Below are 22,236 nucleotides of genomic sequence, written 5' to 3'. Positions count from 1 at the left end.
CCCCGTTGCCATGGCGGCGGCCCCGCTCCCCGCGGCCTAACCCCGTCCTCACAGCCTCGCTCCCCGCTCCCGGACGGGAAAAGCGGCCCGAAAATCGGAGCCAAATTTTTTTTTTCTTTTTTTTTTTTTTTTTTTCCTTTCGCTTTTCACCGATGCCGAGGCGGGTACTATGTGTGCCTCGGCGGGGTGCGGGAGTTGGTGGGAGCGGGCGGTCACCGAGGTCCTGTGGGCTGCTTGTGCTGTCGTGACAGACAGACAGACAGACAGACAGACACTACCACCTTAGGAGCGCACGGAGGAGGCGCCCGTGGCAGGGAGCAGCGTCCCCCGCCTTCTGAGGAGAGCAGACTGCCCGACCCCCCGTTTCCCTCGCCCCTTCCCCTCTCCAGCAGCCCACCGTAGGTTTGTCTGCCAGCTCTCCTTGTACAGTGTGAAATTAGGCCGCTGTTAATGAACTATGTATCACTAACACTGTGTTATTTCACAGCTTGACGTCCCAGAAGAGGTTTTACTCTCCCCAAGAGGTTTTTCCCAGGTCTGCTTGGGAATCAGTTTGCATTTGGCAGTTGGACTCCGAATAAAGGAAAAAATCAGTATGACCTCCAGCTGTGTTTCTGACAGCCCTTTAACATTTGTGTTGCCCAAAATTCCACAGACTTCCACAAGACTGGAGAAGGTGGGAACCACCCCCACCCCCCCTTTTTTTACTTCTGTGCCATGAGCTATGTCAATCCACTATGAACAGTGGCCAATCTTACGTTAGGCATAGCAGAACCAATATAAGTGCGAGGGGTTTTTTGTATAGTTACATTTATATAAGTTACATATAAATAATGGTTGTAATGGTTTTTTCTGCCTTGAATTTTACAGACTAGTGGGAACAATCAGAAATTTTAAAAATACCAGAATATAAGCCATAATATTTGATTTTTTTTTTTTTTTTACTTTAATCACATCCAGATACTGAGAATGAAAAGAAGACCTGTCATTACCTAGTAGGATGAAGAGGCTGTGCAAACAAACATGGACTAATCCAGTGCCATGCAGCTCTAATGGAAAGACACCCTGGTCACTCTGGAGTAGTAACAGTTTTACTTGGGTATAAATTGCTTTCTAATATAGATATGTTTAATATTCATATTTTAATCTATTTTTCAGGGCATGACGTTTGATATTTATACAAGTAAAGGGTTTAAACTGCTGGCTGAAGCCATATGCGTAAAGCATTTGCCTTAAAAGCCTTTGTCCAGAAAAATTAATTAATCTGTGTATCTGAAATCACTCAGCTTGTTGAACCCAGCATAGAGGGCTCAGACAAGGGAACTACACCCTGTTTACTGCTCTGTTGTTAGATTTGCTGGGTAATTCTGGACATGTGATTTAACCTGCCTATGTCTTAGTTTCAATAAGCTGGATATGGTACCATGCCATATCATACTAATGCTCATGCATCTGCAGTCTCTGAATGAGAAATGTTTCATTTTGAGCTCAAATCATCTGTTGATTTGTCAGGAAGAATGCTTCAGCTATGCCTCCTCATGTACCATGATGGCAAAATTTACTTTGCTCTGAGGCAAACTGTGTTTTAATTTGGCAGACCTGAAGAAAGAAAGAGAAAATTAAAGAGCAAACTGCCTTCACTCGCTTTTCTAAGATTAGATATTCACTAGATCTTTATATATGTGTAAGATTTTTATTTTATTACATTAATATACATCCCCTGTAACTTTTATCACGAGTCTTTTCCTATGAGGGATTTAGACTATTAGTTAAATGCTGTATGACAAAGGGTTAGTTTGAGAACTGCAGTCAGAAATCACAGTGTAATTAAAATCACTCAAGAAGTAGAGATATTGGAGTCTACCAATCACTGCAAAATAAATGGTTAATTTGCTGCTTCTAGCATAGCATATAAGATTACATATCAAAGGGATGCAAGTTCTGTACCGGAAGTAGGCCTGTTAAGGAGGAACTTATGTACTGCAGGGTAGAGTCAGTAAATCCATCGCTGTTCTTGCTACCAACTATTGCTGTCAGTTGTTGGATAGCCTTAAAAGATTTTGGTGTTTCACCAAAGGTCACGTACAATGCGAGAAAGGAAATATAATGTGGTTTGAACGGAAATCTATTTTAAAACTTATTTTACTAGTTTAGTTGAACTGAGATATTACTTCTTGTTCTAAAGGGGAAAAAAAAAAAAAGTGCCTAGAGGAAGAAAGTTGCAGAGCATGGTAGCAACCTTGTTAGTAACAGGGAGGGAAGTTTTGTCATGGTCTGTACTTGTCAGTGTCACTTGCTGTGAGGCGGGTAACAGAGAATGTCTTCTCCATCACAGTGCAGCCACTGGTGTGAGTGGAGAAGATCTGTTGTCCACATGAGTGGTGATGAGGAACAGTGTAACACCCCAGAGATCCTGCAGGGTCAGTATTTGTGAAGTACTTGAACTGTGCTAACAGTACAGTGTACATATAAATAGACCATAGCTGCAGAGATTTAATTTAGCTACACCTAAAATACACAGGAATTGGTATTTCTTTTGCAGGTCAGTCATATGATGCAAAGAAATCTTGAAGTGGAGAAGCTGAAAAATCAGTGAATTGATGGGTGAAAATATAGGGTACCATATACATTTGAATTATGTTCTTTGTGTATATATTGCACGCATTCCATTTTGTGTGTATTCTAGTTAGTGCAACTTGCTTGGAAGGTTGTAAATAAATAAGCAAACAGAAGAAAATATATCTTTTTTTTTTTTCTATTTTCAGAGTAATTTTGTATATATACTTCATAACTTAGGTTTTCTGCAGTAAGTTGGAAAGTAACCTTTGCATAATACTGTGTAAATAGAATATTTATCTTCCAAAAAGCTAGTGTCCACTCGCTGCTGCCTGTAAAGCTGTGGAGAGAACTACCCACTGTTTCCTAGTAGGAAAAGGTGTGGTGACTTGCTGTGACTTGTGCGAGAGAGCAAGTCTTCATGATAGAAGATAATAAAGTATGATGACTGAGCAGAGTGCTGAAGCTTACCAGATAAAGTATTACAACTATCTTATACTGAGTTTAATAGATTTTTATGAACTTTATGAACGATTAAGTGCTCTGTGCTTACCCAAATGTGCAGGCATAGAGAAACGCTGTGAACAGAGGCAGGAAATACTCAGAACAGAAAGGGAAAATGAGTTCCTGGGACAGCTGTCCCACAGCTCTGCTCAGTGTAGCAGAGAAAGGAGGGTCTGGGAGGAACAGACGACACCTCACACACAGACAGCAAACAGGGTGTTTCTTAGTCCCACTTCCAATTCCTGCGGAGCCCTCTCTCTCAGTGTAGGTGTACAGGGTTTGCACATGCCAACTCTGTGCTGGATGGGGAAACTGAGGCCAGTTCCCTTGTTGATGAGGCCTGCTCCAGCGTTCTTTTGGCCAAGCAGGGGAAAGACATTCTACCTAACTACTAGTAGTCATCTTTTATCTTCATTAATCTGTTTTATTTCTTATTGAGGCATTTTACCTTTGTCTCAGAATTATTTCATTACTTTACCAAAAATAGCAGATTAGTAATATTCACAGAAAGCATCCCTTAGAATTGATTAAACACTCGGTATCATTTGCTGGATTTATGAAACAGTGGATATAGTAAGTTAAAAACATTCAGGAAATCTGAATACTTCTAAATAGATCATGGTTTAAAAGGCTGATAAGCCCTTAACAGACATACATCCAACACTGTATGACTACCTCATTAGCATTAATGGACTCTGACCTTTACCAAATATTGAATAAGTAGCTTTCTTGGTTGTCAAAACCAACTTCGCTCAGGTGCCAGAAGCAGTGAGGTCATGGTAGCCTATGCAGGATCATTTTCCTGCTAAGAAAAGACAACTCTGGTGTCAACCTGCATTGAACAAGTGTGCTCAGCAGGCCTGGATTTCTGAGTAGGATAGAAAGGTCTGGATTCTTCTCCCTATAAGCACCACCCATTCTGAGTCATCTGAGATGGAAGTACTGGCATAAAGGCAAAACATCTTCATACAGATGGTATGATTCAGTGTAGGTTACACTAGGATTCTTGGGTGAGATATTTAGCTGTTTAATTAAAATATGATGAGGAGAGGTTTTCACTGTTGGGGATTTTTCAATAACATTTCTTCATGAGGTGGAGAAAATGTTTTTCCTCTTTAGTGTCACAGGGTTACAGAGTATGAACGTTTATTTTTGTTGACTCATTTCCAGATAAACATAAGAACACATTTTAAAGGTCACTTTGTTTTGTAAATTAAGCTCAAATTCGGTTCCATGTAGCATCTCTAGCGTGTATCGCATTTGCCATTCAGAATTTTTAAAACACAATATAGAGTTCAGACATTGGAAATCATAATGTATTTTGATCACTGTGTATGTGATGATGCTTTGTCACAAAGGTGCATATCCCTGCAGGGCATATACTTATGTTGATTTCACGGAAAGTTAGGGGCCACAAATAGTTTTATGGTAAATAAAATTTGCCTTTTCAGCTATGGCTTCTTATTTGAAACACTTTAATTTCTGATGACCTAAGCTGAAGCATGTGCAGATGAGGTGTGTTGGACTTTGGACACCTCACTCATGGCAAGCCTCTGGATGCTCTGGACCCTGCTCTCCATTGCCCTGAATGTTGTATAGTTGTTTAGGCATGTGCAGCAGATGCAAAGTATTAATAAATCTGAATTATCCACTTATGTCACTGGTGACATTTTGTGGACACTTTGTAGAGATATAAATGGCAACCAGTGGAAATTCAGAGTTTCAGGAATCTGATTTCCAGAGATACTGAATTCTTTTTATACCAGCTGAAGTCACTGAAACCATTTTCTGAAAACTGGGTTCCAGGTATTAAAGTCTGTCAGGCAAAGCTGGGTTATCCAAAATTAGGTGTCACCTCTGAAAAAATAATTGTGAATATCTCATAGGGGAGGTCAGAGAGAGAGCCAAGACTAGAATCTAAATCATCTAATACCCAGCCCTGTGCTTAACCATAACCCTGCTTTTTTTAATACTGTGGGCTTAAATACTGACTTGTTAAAAAATAAATGCAGTTTTCAAAACTCATCCACAGCATATGCAAAATAATGTTTTGCTGTTATTTGCTGATGGTAGAATTCTGATAGCTGAAGTCTGTTTGCACCTCAAATTTTCAGAGAATGATTTCAAATCAATTCTTCTTTTGTTGCTATGAAGTTAAGCCCCATACAAGTGAATGTGACTTTTAACAAATTGATTAATGGATTTATTTTGACCATTCTTTATCTGTTTTCTGCATTTTCAATTTCAGTTTTTACAGAATTCTTTTACATGGGCATATGCTTGCTTGCTGTAAAAACACAATGATGAAATGCTGTTGTTTAAAACAGAAATATTGTTACATGTTACCGGATTTTAAGAATAGCTCTTATTATATTATTTTTAATAGGAATACTTAGAAAAGAAAAAAATCCAGAGAACATGACACATGAGGTAACAGTAATTTATGTGCATTATTTAACTAGTCCATATTTACTTGCAGTAATGAATTTGTGATAAAGTATGACCTGAACAAAATGAAGCCACTGGTAACTGAGCTAGCTTGCATTTGTATACAGATATATGTGACAATAAGGATAATGAATTTGGGATCAAAAGTTACTGTTAGCGCCTCACCGTGATTGGTGGATCTGTAACAATTCTTATGCATGTAACAGCTCGTGTATAGTTTTCACAGAGATGACATCCTGCAATGTTTCACAGATGTAAGTGATTCAAGATCCAATGTATATTTTAGGACATATTCGGAACTGTATGGAGGCCAGCTCCACATGAGGACAAGTTATGGGGAGAAGAAATGAAAGGTAGCGTTGAAGTGTGTTATAAGGATCTGTTATTTTAATTCTTTTGAGGAAAAAAATATGTTCTGTATATCCTAGAAACTAGAAAGCAGTGAGGTTTTCCATTTCTCCTATGAAGAAAGGCTGAGAGTTGGGGTTGTTCAGCCTGGAGAAGAGAAGGCTCCAGGGAGACCTTATAGTGGCCTTCTAGTATAAAAAGGGGACTTATGAGAAAGGTGGAGAAAGACATTTTACCAAGGCCTGTAGTGACAGGACAAAGGGCAGTGGTTTTAAACTGAAAGAGAGTACGTTTAGATTGGACATAAGGAAGATATTTTTTATGATGAAGGTGATGAGCCACTGGAGCAGGGTGCCCAGAGCAGCTGTGGGTGCCCCCTCCCTGGAAGGGTTCAAGGCCAGGCTGGACGGGGCTGGGAGCACCCTGGGCTGGGGGAAGGGGGCCCTGCCCGGGGTGGGGGGGTGGGACGGGGGGGGCTTTGAAGGTTCTTTCCAACCCAAACCATTCTGTGACTCGATGAAATTATGAGTTTGCAGTGACTGAAGTAAGATGAGGTACAACCAGAAATTTCAGAGCAGAGTGCACCATGGAAGTAGGACATGTGGGCTTAGTAAATAGGCCACGTGCAGGGATACCGGAGAGATTAAATCCTGATTGATTCAATCCTGCGAGCATGCAGCATGCAAGAGGTTAGGAGATGGAAACACCTGTACCTTGGTTTCCCAGTCTACGGGATGCAGGAAAGCCTACTATACTGCTGTGCTGCAGGGTTTTTCAGGCTCTCCTGCCTGACAGTGCTGGTCCTGCAACACTTGGGGACCTCTGTATCAAACTTTGAAGACTAGGGAGGTGTGACTAGACGAGAGACATTCCAGAACGAAGTGCAATGTCTTTCATTAAGTAGCTTTTCCAGAAAGCACAAGAATTGCCAACACATGATATTGCTACATGGTTTGAATCACACCTCTCACTTTTTTTCAAAAGCCTTTTTTTTTTAAAGCGTTTTGTTTTTAACAAAGACCAAATGTATTTCTCAGAAATGCTGGGCATTTCCAAAGTCAATTGATTGATGTGCAGTGCAGACACTCAGCACAATTACTTTTTTACCATATTCCATTTAGTGGTAAGGACTTTACTATATGAAAGTATCCCAAGAACTGCTTCAGAAATGATGTGATCTCTTTTTTTGCCTTTTTTTTGTTTTGTTTTGGTTTTTTTTGTTTTGATTCCTACTGCCATGGCACAAGAGAAATAATGCATTCAGTGTTGAAGTGAGAACTAGTGAGTTCTGCCCTTGAAATTCCTAACTGCAGGCCTCTGGAAACTAACCCAGTTAAATGAAGGCTGAAAACTTACTAAGATTGAGAATGAAAATAGGGAAATAGCTCAAATAAGTGGATGTACCGCTAGCTTAAAATAAGGAAAACCTCTCTTCTCTTGTTACCCTGAAAAATATCTGAAACTTTCAATTAGCGGTTTTGCAGAGATCATTTGCCCTATATTTTCAGATTAAATAAGGCAAAACAGAAGGAAAAGGAAAGGAAATAAAGTTGGGGTTTTTTTTGTAAATTGCAGGTGAAGATGGGCTTAGTCAAAACTTTTGTATGAGAATTTTTATTCTTCCTTACAAGGAGGATATTGAGATCTTAAATAGAAAATAACACAGGAATGTGCATTTACTTGGATTCCAGTAGCCAGACTCAGGAAGAGAAAGTCTCAGATGTGAATAAAAGATGTCAAGGTTATTGCCTAATTGATTAGAAGCAAAGAACTGTCAGACATCTGAAGTGTGCAAAGCAAAAGACTGTCCTCTAATTTCCCAATTTTTGCAGTTTTGATGCCAGCTGTACTTAAAATTAGTATTAACAACTGGGGAAAAAAATCAGCCTTTCTCCCTTTCTGTCTTTGATCAACAGTTTATAAATGCAGTAGCACGTTTCAGGTGTCAGTAATGTATTTTTATCTGGCAATTGATTAATGTGCATAATAAAATGGATAGGCCTGTCTGTTGAAACACAGAATGGTGAGACAGAGCATAGCACTGCCTGAGAAGGAAATCATCTCTTTTTTGAATTTTCATTAGGTCTAATAGCTTTGGATATCCATGGAAACATAACTGTTCATAAAACAGATACAACATATTGCATAGTTGCTCTCCTTCCTATAACTTATATAAATATTTGTATCTGATTATTTTTGAAGAAACATCCTCTCTCTACATGGAATTAGTTTTACAAGCAAAGGGAGCATTAGAAGCACCGTGATCAGGTTACTAATGAGCCAGTGAGTGACTAGGGATTTAAGACAGGAGGTGGCAGTCTTGAGTAGGGACTCACTGCTGTCTCTGCTTAGTTAAACTCAGATCCGAACTGGAATCAGAGCTGGGCACAAGTAACTCAGGATCTGAGCCCTTTTTCTTGAACATCGTAATGACAAGCAGCTTAGGTATTGAAGGTGGCAACAACTAGCTGTGTCCTTTGTACCTGATAATTAAAAATGTAGCTAAGTTATTTACTAATTTTAATGTGGAGGTGTATGAGTTTTCATAGATTTTTAAGTATTTGCATCAACAGTTGTAGAGGGAAAGACTGCAGCACAGTGGAGAGGCAGAATTTAATCTCTCATTCTCATCTGAGTTTGTTTCTTCTAACTAGGAAAATCATGTCACAAACAAGAATAACTCCCAAGAAAATACTGTATTTTCAAATAAGAGATGTTATCCAATTCTGGTCCTCCTTTTAAGTGTCCTGGAATGTTGGGTGATCCTTCATCCCTTGACTGTGGTCTACAAGCAGATCATGAGGTACTTCTGTCTCCCTCATGAACTACCACAAAGTAACGGCAAGAGAACCTACATCTATTAATAATATCACTGATTTAAATTTTCCAGTCAACAAATCAGCATAAAACCTTGCAATTCCCCAGTCTCAGCAGAGAGGGGAACTTGATGACGTCATTGTTTTTCCCTGTTAAAATGCTTGGTTGGAAAAAGACAAAAAAAGATTAAATGAATCACGGTAGCTACATGCGACATCCCACTTCTAATCTTTTTGAAGAATGTGAACAGTACCATTCACTGGGACAATCAGAATGTAACCAAGAGAGTTCTGCAGCGTTGCTTATTTCTGTTGGGTATTCACAGTAGGAATTTTACTTGTAAATTTTATTGTAAATTTTGTATATCTATTGATTGGTTTTCCCTACAGCCCCACATTTTAAAAATATGTATTTTGGACCAAATCTCAATTTACGATTTTTTCATTCAGAAGAAAAGTCTTCATTTGAAAGTTCTCATTCACATGAGAAGTCTTCCTTTGAAAGTTTTTTACAACAACAAAACCTTTCAAATAGAGTAAGTTGCAATTCTGTTCTACCTAGAAACTATACATGCATGTAAGCCTTAATCCATAACAGAACTTATTTGCTAAACTTGTTTTTTTTTGTCACAGTATGCAGACAAAAATTACAGCCCTTTCTTTTTTCGCTGTGGCTTGAATCCTCAGTTAGCCTGCACATGCACGAATCTGTCTGCTCCACACAGACACAGCAGTCTACCTGGATGCAAGACCAGGTTTTCTGTAACAGTCCGGTCCTGTTAGACACAGCAGACATTGTCATGAAACCTGTTGTTTAATCTTTTTATTAAACAAACATTTTCCAAAGTTTGCATAAGCAGTCACCCAGCCATGGCTTCCACACAGTCCTTTAATAACTAGCAGGGTGTGGTGGTTAAATTTCCTCAGAAGCTTTTCTTCCATCTGGCTACCAAAAATAATTCATTCCCACAGTTAACATAATCACTTACTTGCTTTGTTTCTTCACCTCCTTCATCTGTTGGAGATAGATTAGTGAGTCAATAGGTGTCTTTTTAGTGCAGAAAGGGAGGGGGATGATTCTTTGAGCCTGATTCCCTAAAGAAATAAGATATATGTGATCATGCTCTGTTTAATCCAACATTCAGCATTAATAACACGGAACCCCATTGGCCATTTCACTTCATATGGAAGAGAAACAGAGCACTCCAGTCTTCCAGCAATTTTATTAAAATGGATGGCTGGGAGGAGGAAGGAGATCCTACTACTACCTTCTAGGAAGTGAAAACTTGCAGTGTGAACTCATTTCTTATTAGACAACTGAAAATTCCCTCAAGCTCTCCTTTGAGGCACAGATGTCTGAGACACTAGCCTTCCCTAGTTGCATTGCTGAGAATTTATTCACATGGAGATGGGTCTCACTTAAGCAGACACTCACAAGGACAGGGCACAGGCAGTATTTGTACTTTGTGTTCATGGAAGTTCTACAGTGACATGCTAACAATCACAGTGCCCCTCCTTTGTAGTGAACATGAGTCTGTGCCTCTTATGTGTAGATGTGGTACCTGGTTATGGTTGTCATGGTGCTCTTTTAGATAACGCTGTCTTTAAACATTCCTGTATCCTTCTGAAGGTGGAATGTACTGTGCTTGATGCTGAAGAGGTATGAAATGCACACAATTTTTGTCTGTGACAGAACAAGGTATTTGTTCATTTAGAGGATGCATGCCAAGTTTCAAATATCAAAATCATGCAGTTTTAGATTTATTTGGGGCAAGATGAGCACCTGTATTTTTGCATGTGTTTTTTACATAAGGCCACGGAAACTGTGCAAGAATGTGCAAAACTGGCTTCCCATAGCTGATCAGTACTGATCAGTACTCTTAGGTTGAAGGCTGAGTCTTAACAGTTGTTCTGTGTATTAGTTTAATTTTCACTCCTTTGGTCATGTTTATGGGATTGGAGAATGTGCCAAAAGGTATTTTGCTCTATGAAAAAGTGCAATAAACTTGGGTCTTATTATGTCTGTGTTGCTGGAGAAATATGGATTCCGTTTTTTAAGTAGGTGTTTTTGGAGTCTTAAAGAATCTATTTATGTTTCCTAGTTTTCTTAGGACAACAGTAGCTTCAGCCTTGGCTAGTTTAGAACACGAACAGATGTTTTGTTCCAGATCCAGATGTGCAGAGGAAAGAGGGTTTCCATCCACAGTCACATGGGTCCTTCAAGCTGCTGCATACTGACCTGTCACAGAGCAGGTTCTGTGAGTTCTCCCTAATTCATAGTAAACACAGTTAGGTAGATTATTTTAAGCAGTTTAAAATCCCAGTCTGAGATATGGCAGCTGGCTTTGCCTCACCTGAGCTAGCAGTACTTCCATAAACTCTCCTATTAGCACATCTGAAGAGTGGTGAGGAACTTCGGCGGTTGTTAATTCTATCCATTGGCATTGCTAGATGCAGAAGAAATCATCTGTACATAACCTGAAGTTCTGTTGATAATGCACGAGCGCATGGCATCACGGGCAAGACTTCTGACTGCGCAAAAAATAAATGAATACCATCTGAGGACTTGAATATCTAAACTCAACAAACAGAAAGAAAAAGACTGACTCATATACTTTTACAAACTAATGCCAGTGAGCAGAATCACATTTCAAATAAGGCCACATGTGAAAATGGTTTCTTACACTGAGAAAAATTGTAGATACATGAAAACAGTGTATTTGAAGAACTGTTTAGTGGTTTGGGGCACAAAGGAGATCTGTTCTGTGTGTGGAAAAAAGTCCTCATTAAATATACACTGGAGTTTTTAAGGAGATGTAGTTGAACTATAACTTGGACCGTGAATGGCATAAGCAGATATTTAGGGCACCCTAGCTCTCTGTGTGGTAGGAAAGTCTAAGAGAAATGAGCAAGTAGGTCCATGAGCAATGGAATCAGTGAAGCCTGATTTCCAAGGGATTTGTGCCTCATGCAAGTTTTTCCCCTGGCCTTTGTGTCTGTACTAGATGGATTGTCTGATGTCTGATGAGAATGGGGCTTTTGCCACATCCTTTTCCATGGCTGGAGGCACCATTTGGATCTCCTTTCTAGCTGGCTGCCTACTTCCACTAAACTTGTGACAACTTTGTATCTTCAAACCTGTGATTCACTTTCAAATTTAGTTGCAAAGCAGACACTGGATTCAAAAGTTACTCAAACAGGAAGTGAAAACAGCAAAACAAGCACTCATACACAAAATATGATGACAAAGGCCTTTTTTTCCTTAGAAAATTGGAAAAGTTGGAGAAGGCACTTCTTCCAGATTTGGTGGTTTCCAGCACGGGCAAGGTCATCACTAATTGGGGCACAGAAAGGGTGAATGGAAGCAGCACTAAAACCTGCTTTCACGTCGCAGCCCTTGAAGCTGTTTTGTAGAGAGCTGTGGTACAGGTTTACAACACTGTACTCTTGCAGTGAGTTCACTGGCATTTATTTGGAACTTGGTTATTTATTAGGTGAAAATATGTATAGTTAGAATTCCAGGTGTTAGTCTAAATCTATAGGTAGATTGCATTTCTTAATCTATTTGTTAGGCAGGTGTTAGTAATATGATTAATTTTGCTTAACCTGTTAGTCATTCCAAAGCAATAGATATATTTTTCTAGGTGGGAGCTGCAGTGGGTATGAATGAGAAAACAAAAAAACATTAACAGGTACATAAAACAATCTACCTGAACTTGTATCTAGATCAATTTTAACAGGCACATTTTGTGAACTAGAACAACTTTCTGTAGTTCTTATCAACATTTTTATCAAATCTTCATCCCCGTAGTTCAATACTCCATTGTTTTGCTAATGCTTTGGTTGACTTGAAAAATAATCCTCATCTGACTATTTGAGAACCTGTGGCTGAAAAAATGTGGTAGTGGCAGGCTATGTTTTTGTCCTACGGCAAAAAAAAAATGCTTAAATGGAAAATGAAAGAGGAAACTCTCAGAAAAACTGTTCACAATTAGCAGCTGTATGTTTTTCCCCTCTGTCTCTGAAAACTTAATTTAGTTCCTGGCATGGGTTTGAATAAGCTACCTCATGTTTGCTAACACAAGCTAAAAATTTATTCTATACAGAGTAATGTATGCCTTGTCTCAGACTTAGCAAGAAAAAAAGTAGAATTCATGTAGATTACGTCATTGCATGTAAAAAAAAGAAAAAAAACATGCCTTGACTGCAGAAAACAAAATGCTTTATCTAGGTGCTTATCCAAGTGCAAAAGTTTTTCCACCAAATACAGAATACCTGTTGAGATAACTAGGCTGGGAGAATCCATGTAGATAGGTGTGATAGAACGACTTCTTTGCTTCAATGACACTCAGAGCAAGAATGTACTGGCCACTAGGGCTTGTAACAGAATAATATTTCAGTTAAATTATAATTTATGCTTCTATAAAGTAGTAATGCTTCTACAAGAACTATGTGTAGACTAGACCCTAGGATGTGTTGTCTTAACAACACTGCTCTTATCCAGGGATAAGTTCTTTTTAAATCTGAGGAAGTAAATTTCTATTCCCCACTTCTACATCATTTCATATATTACTCTATGAGACAGCAGACTTCTGTATTCATTTCCTGCCTTCTAACCGTTACTTTTTCAATTCTAATAAGCAGTTAGCTCACAGGGCATGAGCCCTACTTCCAGCAGTTGCAGTTTATAATATTGAACAATACTGAGGTAATTAGATTAGGATTCCCCTCTTTAAGGAATTCAGGGTGGTGTCAAACCTGCCAAATGACTCTTTCTCAACACTGAGATAGGTGGTGTGACTGGTGTGCTCAAATGACTCCTTCCTGAGCAGTGCTGGGGTTGTAAACTAGCACAGATATCTTGACTGTTCAGATCTGTGCTTGCATAAGCTTAGCCAACGTCTGAATCAACTCCAGAGCCAAGAGAGGTAGTAGTAGTGGGTTTTCAGGCTCCTTAGACAATTTTCCTGCATTGAACATAGTATTTGCCAGCAGGTTAGAACTAAGCCTTAGGTATCACCTGTGAGTTTGCTGGGTAGGTACAGTAAACAAGAGTTGTCTTCCAACTTGAGGCCTCCTTTAGATAACATGAAGGTTAAGTGGCCTCTTTCCGTTTCTATCAACACTTTATGTACTACAAGCATCTAAATGAGTAGTTTGAGGTGCTCTTTGTACTTGGCGCGGTATGTGAACAAAATGGTTCTCATGATTCTGTGAGTGGAAGAGGTCTGTCTTTGTGACCCTGGCAGCAGGCATGGATATGTGTCCATGGGTGCAGGAGGGAGAAAGGGTTATGGAAGCTGGAGACTGGGAGGTACTTATGAGAAGTATCACTACATGTTTCCTCCAGCCTGAATAGTCTTTCTTTGATGCTAGGTATTGGAAGTGTCTGTGTCATGGAAAACAAGATTTAACCACAAAGGCTATGTAGAGTGTGACCCTGGTGCCCAAGAGCACAGACCATACCCTTAGCAGCCACGGTCTTCCTCTAAACATGCTCAATGTAAGTCATAGCACCCCAGATCACATTTTCCAGTACCACTTTCAGTGTTCCTTGGGTAGTATTATGAATATTATCAGCTTAAAAATTAACTGTTGTTCAAGAACAATTCACTGATTTAATTGGCAAATATCTAAGAAAATCTGAAAGCTACAGCTCATGAACAGGACAGTCTTTCATTTAATTTCTTTTTCTTTCCTCCTCCCCATTTTTTTTTTCTCGTTGAGGCTGGCAAAGCCTTGCAGGGGCTGATTTTTACTCTCTGGTCTCATGCCCTGAAATATGACCTCACCATTCCAGTCCAATCTGTGGTCGTCATTTAGCAGTACCTCTGCTAGATATGGGGATATTCAAGTTAACAAAAAGCATGCAGTTTAAATTCTAGAACCCAGGCTAAAAATTTAGTGCCTAAGTATGGAAAGTCTGTTTTTTCCCCAATGAAAATGAATAGACTGAATTATCGAGACAGTAAAGATGGGATCCCACAATGGTATTGTACATGGCTTTGCTTTTCTTATTGAAGAGAGCTCAGGAGTAATTGGCAAAGTAAAATGAATCACACCCTCAATTTCAGCCAGCTTCTCTCAGCAAATGGTCAATAGTCAATAAAGAGAATCGGGCAATTCAGAAAATGATTCATACCCTCTATCTTTGATACCCATTTCAGGGTAGAGGAACTCGTCCCTCAGAAGGAGGAAGGGATGCTGTCTTGTATGTGTAGCCATCATTGCTTAGCTTTCAAATTAATTCCACTCCAACTAGCTTATCCAACCTGTTTTTGTTACTGGAAACAAATGAAAATGCAGTCAGTATTTGCAAATGCAAAGTTCTGCAGAAATATAAGCCATTCTTCTCTATTTCACCCTGCTCCACAGAGCAGCAGAGAAGATTTCTTAATTTATGCATTAAGAACAAAGTGCTGATTTGGCTCTGTGGTTCTTGGAAACCATCTTTGCTCTGCTATTTCCTGTTATTTTCTCAAGATGTGCATTTCAGATGTGAATGGGGACCTACTCAAAATCTCGTTATGTTTGTAGTGGTATGACATGATTCCTTGGACAGATGTAGATGGGTGTTCTTTGCCAGTGAAAGGGAAGTGGAAAGTGAAAGCATGGCAGAAAGTTTTCTCATTTTAATCCTGAGGATTTGATGCTTACCGCCATCATGCCATGGTTAGCTGCTTTCCCCAATGCTGACCTTGCCTGACACGTTCAGCAGAGGCTGCATGCTAAATCTCACTTCTTAAGACTTTCAGCACTTTGCATGATTGTTGCTCCTTTCATCCTGAGACACGCTTTACATGGCCACGCAGTAGACGGTCCGTGCTTGCTTTTGTAGCCTTGGCAGCGGCGCTCAGCAGCTCCTTTCACAGGGCTCTGCTGCAGTCTGACATTGTGAAGTTGTCTGCAGGCCAGACAGTGCTGCGGGAGAAGCAGACACTTTTGAACAAAATTTCTGGCTGCATTAACAGATGATTAAATTTAAAGACAAGGCATTGCCACTGTGTTTGTTTGATGTATGCTAGTGTTTGTCGACATAGGTAATTTATAGAAATTTGTTCACGTGTGTTGGGAGAGGGGACTATATCACTGCAGTAATCTGACACCTCACCTACATCGGTGGCCTTATTTCAAACCTTTTTGGGTGCCAAATTGAATAATGTGCTTTCAGAATCTGCGGAACTGAATGATTGTCCTTAAAAACATTTGTACTTTTTGGTTCATGACCTTGGCAGATTGGTGATTGGGAAAGTTTTTCACATCCCATCTGCACCTGCTAGCTTTGCCATGCAGCAATAGGACATTTCCTTTCCAAAAATGACTGGATTCTGATACCAGTGGGAAATTGGCAGCTCTTATATGAAAGCAGTAGATTCCAGTTTCCTCTTTTGGCTTTTGACTGAAATAGGAAAGGAGTTGTTCTTGTTATGATCCCAGCGCTCTGTGTCAGAGCCCTCTTCCCCTTTTCAGTCATTCAAAACAGTTTGCCAATAGTATATGGCATCATATATTGTATTGTTTATGAGATTGCCCTGAGATCACTTTTTCCCAATTTCGCTGGCCTAATTCTAAACAGAACTGCACAACCTACAGTAAAAATATTTCCCTCTACTTTTGTCTCCTGGTCTCTATTCCTCATTTCTGTGAAAGAATAAAAGAATGAAGAATAAAGTGTCTATCTGGTGGTAGGGCTTAAGAAACAACATAGTGGAATTGAAGTGTACTTTTCTCCCTATTTCTCTGTCATATCAAAAAGATGAGGTGAAGTGGTGTTCCTTGTTCTTTCAGTTCTCTTCTCCAGAAGTGATGGAAAGCTGTTGTGACTTCTTCTTTGTAAGGGATGTTTAAATCAGCAAGTAGGGAATCAGTGGAGTTGGGCAGGACTCGGGCATTTGCCTCATCTCCAGCCTGAATTATCACCTTTGCAGAGAACTGCAATGGAGTGATGTTGCTGACAGCGAGGCGGTGAATTTTGTTTCCACTCTTAACAGCATAAAGCACCTGCATTGGCTTTACAAGGGATTCAGAGATTTGCTCTCTCTGAAAGTTAGAGTAAATTGTTTGTTGCGTCCAATGTGTGTCTTTATAAATGTGCACTGTCCTTTTCTTCCTGTCAGTTACTGGAGATGGAGATAGAATCATGTGGCTTTGTCTGTGCCTTCATGTAGCGTTATTAATGAAACAGGTAATCCTATTTGTCTTAAAATCAAGGCAAATATCTCTTGTGTTCTGTCCATCTGTTCCAGACACCAACAGCATGCTCATCATCATGGTATTGGAACAGTCTGGTACACAAATAGCAACCAGCAGTTATAATATTATTACTTAGTCCACAAAGCTAATATTGGCAGTGATAACTAGACATCACACACTGTGAGATAGTTTCTCAGCTGATGTACTTTGTTTTGCCAGAATATGATAATAATATTCTGTATAAAAGTTAGTAAAAGGGCATGTTTTTAATGATGTCATAAAAGCAGCATAAATTGCCAGTATAATATATATCAAATTTTTCTGTATACATCCAGTAACTTACAATCCACTGTTATCTTGCTATAGAACAGCATTCTTTAGAAAACAATGGGTATTTTTTACACACATTAGATCAAGTCAAACCACTGAAAGTTCACTTTCTCCCCCAGCTGTTGATATAGGCTGATACAGGAGTGCCTTTTTACATGCAGAAGGCCATTTATCTCAATCTTGAACTAGACCAGTGAAGGTTTATTCAGCACGCGATCTCCTTCTGTAGTGTTGGAGGGGTGACACGTGTCTGCAGCCCGCCAGGAAACTCTAAGTCACTTTCTGCATGCACTCAAGCAGTTGCTTCATTACCTTCTGAAAAGTATAAAACTTGCTCTCTGCTTTTCCAGCCTGTGGAAGGAACATGGACCTTTCAGACCAACTTGTTTCAGGATTTAGCCTACCATGGAAGCAGACTGCAGTCCCCCAAAAGATCCTGAACACCCTACAAAATTTGGAGGTTCCCTACCTGTCCTTACTCCCCTTCATACATCTCATTTGCACATGTTCAGAAATCTAACTTCAAATGTCTCCTTTTTGTTTGGTCACTTTTCCTACAATATAATATAAAGATTATTTTTTTCTTTTGAACAGCCACACTTTTAAAATTTCTGCTACTTAAATTGCTGGTTAAAATGAGTAGATTCCTCTCAGGTGGCATATTTGTGCTGATCTGGTTAAATGCAATAGCCCACCTTTCTCTTCCCTTCTTAATCAGAATATATTCCTGGGAGACCTACTGTGGAAGCTTGTCTACAGAGACTTCCATACAGAAGCAAGACGGAGCATTTTCAGATTGCAGCTTCACCGTTGCAGTGTTATAACTATGAAACAAAAGTGAAACCAAGGCATTATAGTTCCTAGTTTTTATATACAACTTTTGCTTGCCGTAGATGGCAAATTGCTGCTAAACTAGCATTTCTGTAAGCATTATAGTGACCACACTAGTGCTGCTATAATGGAAGGGAATGTCTTTATCCGAGCTGGTTGTGATTATGTTGCTAGGCACAAGCAGAATGCATCAGCCATTATTACTCTTTCAGTGAACATGAAACTTACTGGTTGTGATATTGGTTCATTCTTAATTTTTATATCAAAAGCTTTCTTTAAAAAAAAAAAAAAAAATTAACTACAATATTTAAGCTTTACAATAAACTAATTAAAAATGTAAATGGATTGTTAAGAACGCTGTTGCCGAAGGGGCTGTTCATGTACCTGAAATGGATGGAAAGGCCAACTGAAATCTTGTTATAAAAATGGAGGATCATTCCCTACAGCTGAGCTCTGCCTTGAACATTTAGCTTTCAGCTCGACTGTGGGAAGGAGTCTAAAGTCCTGGGTGACTTTCATACATGTCTAGATACAATGAAGGGCAAAGTGCAGCATTTTTATCCTGTCATTCCCTTTTATCAATCTCAGTTATTAAACAGGTGGTAGATATTAAGATCAACCTTGCCTTAAATATTTAATAGACATTTCTTATTAGCCAAACTACATGTGTCCCATTATATTTCTTTCAGGGCCTGTCTCTCATTGGATGCATGCCAGACTGTCCTTCAGTATATCGTCCGGCGAGTAGGAGAAGGAATGTGTTTGAACTTGGCACAATTGCAGTGAACATAAAGGTATAGCTGGAACTTAGAACACTCCCTTCTGTCTTGCTGTTGTAGGCCAGTATCTTGTTCTCTGCAGTCAATTGTTTTGGTGTGATGTTATTGCGAAGAACGAGTAATTTCTGGCTCAGTTTCATGGGTTTATCAGGCCAGAAAAAGATACAGCTGGACTAAATGCCGATCCCACAGTGTATTTTATGTAGCTCTTTTTATCATGTACTGTGCCCACCAGAAGAAAATGAAGATGCATCACTTCAACTTTTATAAGAAAGATCTGTAACAGGTTTTGTTGTATCCATGAATAGAAAGTGGTTACAGAGCTCATTAGCTTTCTCTGCTCCCATGGTTGCAGTGTACATCACAATATTACACATTTCCACTGCACAGTTCCCCCTTGTCCTCTTAATTTTAGATACGCTGCATCCTCCTCAGTAATCTTTCAGGTTTATGGCATGGAGCATGAAACGTAACCACTAAAATAGGCTGGATGATTATTTTGCACAATTTTGAATGACTAGTCAAAGTAGGACTTGGGGGAGAGTATGGTCTCACAGTTTTGTAGAACTAGATGCCTCCCAAAATAGCTGCTCTGACTGGAGTGGCTTCAGTTTGCCAAATGTTAAATTAGTACATGGGCATACTCTAGAAAAGACCAGATGAACTCTTTTGAATTAATGAGGGAGGCTGGGTTCTCTGATATTGTTAATTATGTGTTGATGCAAAGCATGGTAGTCCATTGCCCTTTCTCAACTATAGTATTAGAACAAAAAGCAACAAAAGATCATCACAGTGGAAGCTGTTGCCCATATTCCCATGTGTGCTCTATCTTCCATGGGGATCTCTTGTTGATACCAAATAGGAAAGCAAATGTAGTTGTCCTGATTATTTTTCTTCTTCAAGTGCTATTTCACATAATAAGCCTCTGTGGCTTTCTGCCTCATCCCACTTTTTGATGATCCTGATTTAGATATGATATTACTATGTCTTTTGAACCATGTATTTTAGTAGATTTTGTATTTGGACATAAAACCCCAGCTACAGAGTGAATATTACATGGGGCAATCTTGTGTTAGATAACAGGCAAATTTGAATAGTTAATCTCATGTATTCAAAAGGGGACCTTTTTTTGCATGGTACAGAAAGAATCTCATTAGTTAATGAACACAGGCAATGCATGCAGTGTGTAGGGAGTGATTGTGTTTAACTATGCGTTATTTGATCTTTAAATAGCATTTTTTTTCTTAAGGTAAAAGAAGCAAGTAATTTCAGTACCCTCTCTTGAATAACATTCTTTGTAATTATTTTTCAGTGTAATTTTCCAGCGGAATGTAAATAGTTTTTTTAATTTCTTAGTGGTGAATTAATAGCTCCTGACATTATATATATGTTCTTTTTCCTTTTGTCTGCTTTTAGGAAGAAACAGAAGCTGCTTCATCAGTGCCATTTCCATACCATGGTTGGTCTCAGGAAAAAGACTGCATTGATGAATTAGTGCAACTACCCTCCCAGCCGTGGAAGAATATATTTTACAAGAAAATCCATAAGTGACTAATAGGCCAGATTGGTCATCCCTCACCCACAGTGGTAAGCAGTCTTCTGAGATCCAGGAGAAATGTTTTGGTATACCTGGAAATCAGCCTAGATCTAAATTAGATTAAATTAAGCATCTAAATACAGAATTTGGTATTTAACAACAAAAACAAAAAAGAAAAATTAATTTCCACTGTGGATATTTCAGTCTTGAATCATGCTCTTCTACCACATTTCAGCAATGTATCTTAATACCTTTGGCTTTCAGGTTTGCTTGCTTTTTAAGTTTTTCAGTTATAACTAATGTAATTTAGAATCAATTAAGCAGCCTTCCATTGTTTTGAGTGGGTCCAGTGGATAATGATTGCAGCCTGCTAGTAATTAAATGTTGCTCTTTCTTAGCTTGAAAATGAAACACCTCTATGGAATTTAAATTTCTTGATTTATTTATGTTGTCAGTCTAAATAGTATGGATAGGTGTACCAGGTCAGTGCAGACACAGTGCAATCTTAAAAACAACTTTTAAAAAGCAAAAAGAAGAGAGAGGGGGGGAGGAAGAAGAGAGCAAGAAAGTGAGGTAAAGACAAATTCACCCAGTTGTTAAAACTTTGAATTGTATGGAAAATTTTCCACACTTAGCTGAATCCTGCATGTAATTTCTTAATTTTGCCTTTGTACAACCCAGATAAAGGGTTCATGTCTGTACTCACTTTCACTCACAGATGGGTGTCTAAAATTTGAGTGATAAGTTGTGTAAAACAGGATGTATTGCCTATTTGTCGAAGCCTATAGGTCTACCTACTTCAATAAAGCAGAAGCTAGGTCTCTTACCTTTTGTGGACTAAAAAACCCACTGAATGCTTGCTTGTCATACTGGCTTTACTACTATGCAGAGCTTTACTACTTGAATTCACTGACTAATGATTTAAGCGGAATTAAGCCTTTATTAATTTTCTTGTTTCAAAATCTGGTACCAGTAATCACGGTATTTCACCATTCAAAGACAGTTCTTTGCTTCTTCAAAGACTTTATTAAACTGATATGTACCATCCCCCTCCCAGGACTGTAGTGAGGTACCCTCGCATGATACAAATGATGAGCTTCTGTCTGAAGTAATAGGGGTGATACCTAATCCTGAACCGACATCTGAAGGATTTTAAATAAAGGTTATCAATGACAGGTCTGTAATCTAGCCTCAGTTAGTTAGGGGCTGTCCTGTGTTAGAAGGAAGATGAAGGCATTTGACTCTTTCAACAGATCGAGAACCTGAGCTTTTTTCCTTGAGCTTCTGTTACATTTAAGGATCCGTGATGAATAACAATAATAAAAGATGAATCCCATCGGGTTTTCTGTTGATTTTAGTTTAATTTAGTATACGACTACACAAAGTTTAGTCTGACAGCCAAGGAAAGTATGCAGTTATCAACAGTACTGATATGATAAACCAATTATGTAAGCTTATTTTCAAATCTCTCCAAATCCCATACTACTTAACAAAGTAAAACTCTTCAGTTGAAATGCACGTGTTTACAGAAAGATACAGCATCGAATAGAGGTTTCATTTAGAGCTTTGGGTAGACTAAGTGGCCTTGCTGACTGATTCTTTGCCTTTTGCCATTTTTAAGCATGAAATACAGCAGGAGTCTGAAAAGAAAGTATGGGCAAGAAAAACACAAAGTTGTAAGAAAGACTTTTGAGTGTTGCAAGAAAGACTTTTGTGCTTAGAAGGCTGTGGAGGCCCAAGCACTGAAATGATCACTATGTGCTGTGTTTTGGAGTCTAGTTAATGTTACATCTTTGAGCTGTAACAGTATTTTTCAAACTCTGCATCCAACCATTGCCTTGGCCGGACCTCAGATGAGCCCTGTGTGGGGAAAGTGTCCCTGGGGCTCGGCAAA

The 22,236-nt window shown here is 39.1% G+C and overlaps 1 long non-coding RNA gene across 2 annotated transcripts; it reads left to right on the top strand.

Annotated features, from left to right (window-relative positions):
- Position 1: 1 nt before the first annotated feature.
- LOC116961695 lies at positions 2-21,634 on the top strand. Of its 2 annotated transcripts, none has more exons than XR_004407102.2 (5): positions 2-398; positions 488-676; positions 961-1,099; positions 18,716-18,820; positions 20,222-21,634. It is a non-coding gene; the product is annotated as an uncharacterized LOC116961695 (long non-coding RNA). The 2 variants fall into 2 exon arrangements; XR_004407100.2 differs by lacking the exons at positions 18,716-18,820; positions 20,222-21,634 and adding exons at positions 2,336-2,420; positions 2,543-2,722.
- The last annotated feature ends 602 nt before the right edge of the window (positions 21,635-22,236 follow it).

This window comes from Tyto alba, unplaced genomic scaffold (assembly GCF_018691265.1).
Source record: "Tyto alba isolate M040663 unplaced genomic scaffold, T.alba_DEE_v4.0 Super-Scaffold_22, whole genome shotgun sequence".
NCBI lineage: Eukaryota > Metazoa > Chordata > Aves > Strigiformes > Tytonidae > Tyto > Tyto alba.
The sequence above is the reverse complement of the archived record's forward strand: the minus strand, read 5'-3'. Positions and strand labels throughout refer to the sequence as shown.